The following is a 5,615-nucleotide window of genomic DNA, read 5'->3' as shown; positions in this document are numbered from 1 at the left end:
GACTGGCTTCAAGCCTCACCAAAGTAAAGATATGCTAGAGTGTTGTTGAACTTTGCTATGTATGCGCAATCTGTTGTTTCTCCCAAAATACCATATAGCAAGCTAAACTACTATTTTGTACCTTCACTAACTCTGGTCAATGCGCACTCATCGGTTCTGTCACTACAAGCTGCATACATATCCAAACGTATGCGCGTGGACCAGAGCCAGCTAAAAGTCTGCACCAAGCTGAGTTCATTATAAACCAGGTGGTTCGAGCCCTGAAATCTGATTGGCTGACAGACGTGGTATATCAAGCGTATGACAATACGTGTATTTTTACTGCTGTAATTATGTTGGTAGCCAGGTTATAAGGCACCTCGGGAGTTTGTGGTATATATTTTTTTTTGAAATTTGACCTTTATTTAACTAGGCAAGTCAGTTAAGAACCCTTTTTTTCAATGACGGCCTAGGAACAGTGGGTTAAATGCCTTGTTCAGGGGCAGAACAACAGATTTGTACCTCATCAGCTCAGGGATTCAATCTTGCAACCTTTCAGTTACTAGTCCAATGCTCTAACCACTAGGCTACGCTGCCAGCCCAAATATTGCCAATATACCACAGTAAAGGGCTGTGTCCAGGCACTCCGAGTTGTGCCATGCATAAGAACAGCCCTTAGCCGTGGTATATTGGCCATATACCACACCCCCTCAGGCCTTATTGCTTAAATATTGCCTTGGTAGTCTTATAGCTACTCATTAAGTATCTTTCCAGCTACATAAACATTGTTATGAGGTTAGCTATAATCGCTTGACTTTACTTTTCTTTGCAGGACATTTTGTTTAAAAGATAAGTTCACATCAGGCATCACCAAGGTGGAAGTTCCCTCTAAGGTATAATACGTTCAAATGGTTTAACAGACAGGAGTGTCAATGTACCTCATGATAACGACAATTGACTTTTTCAACCAAGCCTGAAAGATCTCTCGCCAAAGTCAACTTCTCCTCAGTCAATCCCAAAAGCAAGTCGGAAGCCATCAAGCCTGTATTAAACCCCTTTTCAGTGAGGAAACCCATTCCAGCTTTGTCTTCTACAAAGATCTCCCCTGCTCTAAACAAATCTGATCGCTCAATCACAGATAGCAATGGCAGCAAACCCACAGGACTTGATAGTTCTTTTGCTGGTATACCCCTGGATGGATAGGATGATTTTGATGACTTTGAAACCCCTGTCAAGGGCAAAAGTACTTTACCAAGCCATCACTCCACCCAGTCCAGTTGAAAAGACCGATGAGTAGTACTCTTAAAATATAGCCTCACTCCAAGTATTAATGTCTCCGGTCCAAGTAATTTCCCTTTGTACATTTGTTGTAAGCTGGAGGTCACCTATTTAAGGATTAACATCTTGGCAGTGTGTTGGCATTGAAAAGACAACAAACTCATCTCCCAAAACTTTTCCCCAGATCATCAAAGTAGATGGAGTGAAACAGCTGTCATAGATCTTGATGACAAGTCGGAGCTAGATGAAGACCTAGATTGCACCCCCCCCCCCCCCCTTTCCACAAGCCCAGAGGATTTCAGTCATTCTATTTCTACAAAGGAAACAAGGTACGTTTCTGCTGTACATGTGTACATTCATCTGTTACATTTTAGTTTATGATTGTGTTTTACATTTGTTTCTAATGGACGTATGACTTGAGGCCTAATGGTGCGAATGCACTTGATATGATGTTGTACAGCACGCTATATCTATTTGCAAGCGTATATTATGATCACAACAGATTGAAGTCAGCTGGCTCTGCAGTCAGTCAAGGCATCAGCCCTGTATCAACAAGGGTGTCAAGCCTGCAGAGTGTCTGATGGTCCTCCTAAAGAAAGAAGAGGTGAATAACATGGGTTATGTTTCAGCCAGATGTTTCAGTCTATTTTGAAAATTTCAGTGAACATACCAGTATGCTTATAATTCTATTGTATTGCCTCCATCATTTATTTGTCCAGAATAGTCACCAATCTAAAATCAGAAGATCCGTTTTTGAGTATCATGGAGTCCATCAGTGCTCTGGTGGATTCCATTCCCAAGCATGAACTGATAGGCCTGTGGGACAGAATTCTTACCGCAGCGGGCTCACAGGTAATTCCTTGATTCTGCGCTATATGGGACAACAGCTGTAGATTAAGTTTCAGCTGTAATTTTACTGTGACATGTATTAATCTCACGTGATATATTGTTGTCTCTACCTTCTTGCCTTTTGTGCTGTTGTCTGTGCCCAATAATGTTCGTACCATGTTGTGCTGCTGCCATGTTGTGTTGCTACCATGTTGTTGTCATGTTGTGTTACTAACATGCTGTGTTGTCATGTGTTGCTGTCATGCTATGTTGTTGTCTTAGGTCTCTCTTTGTGTAGGCCGTCATTGGAAATAAGAATTTGTTCTTAACTGACTTGCCTAGTTAAATAAAGGTTTCTTTTTTTTTATCTAACAAATCTGCAAGTTATATCACATTTTACCCTCAGGAAAAGGATCATTGCTACTGGCAGTAGTGACACATCTTTCAGCCAGACAGCACTGTCTTTGAACCCAGATTTAGAGAAAAGCCTACCTTTTCTTTTACTACACCGAGTGTCCTGTCTACCACCACTTGCCTGCCCAAGGATAAAGGAGATTCTTCCATGAAAGCCCTTCCATTCAGGAGATCCTCAGTCATATCTGTGGACTACAACAGCAATTTGTTTGAGGACTGCATGATCAATGGAGTTCCGACACAAAGCACCTCTTGGAAACCCAGCACTCTGGCAAGTCCTATTTTCTCTGGAGACGAGGGGAAAGTGTATACAAGAGGCCAAAGTAATTGTGACTCTCTCCAAATAACACCATCTCCAAAAATCAAACTTGTGATGTGGATCAGTCAGATCTCTTCTTCTCACAGAAGAGGCCGGCAGCTGCTGTACAAGTGACTGGGGAGAGCAGTACCCAAGCCTCTGTGGCTCAAGCCCCGGCAGTCACGGAGCCGTGTGATTTTTTTTTCATTGATGACTTTGACATAGATGACATCAGTGATTCAGATATCCCTGATTACTTTGATGAACCCCTGAGCTCCTCAGCATCAAGGCAAGAAGCACTGCAGAGTTGTCACTAAAGTGGTGTGTGAGGGAGGACTAAGAACAGCAACATGGCAAAAGAAACCAGCTACACCAGTCCCAGTGGCTAAACCTCCTAAAATCCCCTCTCCTGGAAAGTACATTCAAGTTATAGAGCAGCCTTGAGATTTGATTGTATTGTTCCCTCTACTAAACAAATGTGATTATTTTTTCTTACATGTATTACTTGGTCTGTAGCCCAGACACCCATGTTTATCTCTCATGTCATTTGCAGAGCCCAGATAAAGAAACCCTGCCCACGATCGTTTCAGAGGCTTCAACTTCCCCAACTGTCCAGAGATTATGATTTTCCACAAGCGCTTTGGTCTGGTTCCTATTCAATCAACTAGAGACCATTAATGCTACGTTGTTCAGTGAAGACTCATTTTTCCTGATGTCCACAGGTGAGTGGTGAATCAATGCAGATTGAATCAAATCAAATTTTATTTGTCACATGCGCCGAATACAACAAGTGTTGACCTTATCGTGAAATGCTTACTTTCAAGCCCTTAACCATCAGTGCAGTTCAAGAAGAGTTAAGAACATTGTACTATACAACAAGTGCATTTTAATGCATTAATTCAAATAACTTAAACTGACTGCAGATTTGTAACATTTAGTAGGTATGAACAGATCGTTTTGATTTGGAAATGTAATAAACTGTGATTTATTTCCTGTTTTTCAGGAGGGGGTAAAAGTCTTTGCTACCAGCTGCCGGCCTGTGTGTGCGCAGGAGTGACTGAGGTCATCTCACCACTGAAATTTCTCATTGTAGACCAGGTCCAGAAACTCATTACTCTTCATGTACGTTTTCAACCATACTGCTCACAGTGCGAAGTATGAAATGTGTACATTCTTGCCACTCTGTGCATGGAAGATGTTTTAAACATCCTTACATGCTTTTAGATTCCTGCCACAAGTTTGTCTGGTGACAAGGCTGATGGTGAAGCAGGGAGGATCTTGCAGCTGTCCAAAAAGGACCCCCATCAATAAACTGCTTTATGCCACTCCTGAGAAGGTGAGAATAAAATCACAAGACCTGTAGCGAAAACTAACATTAACCTCTTCTTGAAAGCCCCCTGTTTGAACTAGTGCGTGTTTTGTTCGCACTGTGACAGTAACATGCTTAGCAAGAACAGAATGCTCGAATCAAACCTGTGTTTTCTGACCTATCCCTTTCCCCAGGTGTGTGCGAGTGGCAGATTGATCAGTGGCCTTCAGAACCTGTATGAGAGAGGTCTTCTGGCACACTTTGTCATTGAGGCTCACTGTCAGTCAGGTAGGTTCATGTAGTGAATGTGAAGCTTTATCTGTCCTACTGTTTTGTGGTCGTGGATGAGCCTCATGCCCATTTATCTTTTTAATCTCAGTGGGGCCATGACTTCCGGCCAGACTTCAAGTGGATGCATGAGCTGCGGAAAAAGTGCCCCACATGGCTCTAATGGCCACAGCCACCCCCCGTGTCCAGAAGGACATCCTCAACCAGCTGCAGATGGCCAGACTTCAGGTGTACGTACTCTAAGAGGTGTCTTACCTGGGACAAAATACCAGTACAGATGTGGTGATGTCTTATGCAAACATACAGAGGCTGTTTGAATGAATGTTCCTCACTGTGTCTTTTCTCTTTCAGATTTACTATCAGTTTCAACAGAAACAACCTCAAGTATGCTGTGCTACCCAAGAAACCCAAGAAGGTAGATGAGGACTGCATCAACTAGATCAATAACCATTATCCACGTTAGTGTTCTCCCTAAGTTTGTCTGAAGTTTCCAATGCTCATTGAATAATGTGTTTTTGAGGACTGGGATCATGACTTGGTATTTACTCCTTGTGTGTACTCCAGGTGATTCAGGCATTGTGTGCTGTCTGTCCCGTAATGACTGACACCATGGCTGACAGTCTTCAGAGGGCTGGTATACTAGAGCTAGATTACCACGCGGACCCTCAATGACAAAGACAGAGAATATGTGCATACCAAGTGGATCAATCCGGATGGCTGCCAGGTAAGGTAATCTCAACATATGTTAACATCACTAACAACCTTCTACTAACTTCATGAAGAGGTTAATGTTGTATCCCTGTCCTCCTGGTCATGTGTGCCACCATAGCCTTTGGCATAGACATCGACCGGTTTGATGTTCGCTATGTGATCCACGCCAGTCTCCAAGTCAGTGGAGGGCTACTACCAGGAGTCAGGCAGAGTAGCCAGGGACGGAGAGATCTCTCACTGCATCCTCTTCTACTCCTACTCTGACATAATTTGCATCGAGAGGTTCATTTTATAGATTTTTTTACTTACCGGAATTTCCGGACTATTAAGCGCACCCACTGAATTTAAGCCGCACCCACATAAGCCGCACCCACTGAATTGAATTGTTTTTTAGCCAGATCAATCGCCTTCAACTTGAAAGCTGCATCATATGCATTTCTCCATGTCTTTGCCATGATGAGGGTGACAAAATGACTACCGTAATCAGAATGATGGGAAGTTTGAGAGCGC

General features: G+C 42.9%; 1 pseudogene; it reads left to right on the top strand.

Annotated features, from left to right (window-relative positions):
* Positions 1-2,019: 2,019 nt before the first annotated feature.
* On the top strand, positions 2,020-5,400 carry LOC115151347 (Bloom syndrome protein homolog; annotated as a pseudogene).
* The last annotated feature ends 215 nt before the right edge of the window (positions 5,401-5,615 follow it).

The sequence above is a fragment of the Salmo trutta genome, chromosome 17 (genome assembly GCF_901001165.1).
Source record: "Salmo trutta chromosome 17, fSalTru1.1, whole genome shotgun sequence".
Taxonomy (NCBI): Eukaryota; Metazoa; Chordata; class Actinopteri; order Salmoniformes; family Salmonidae; genus Salmo; species Salmo trutta.
The sequence above is the reverse complement of the archived record's forward strand: the minus strand, read 5'-3'. Positions and strand labels throughout refer to the sequence as shown.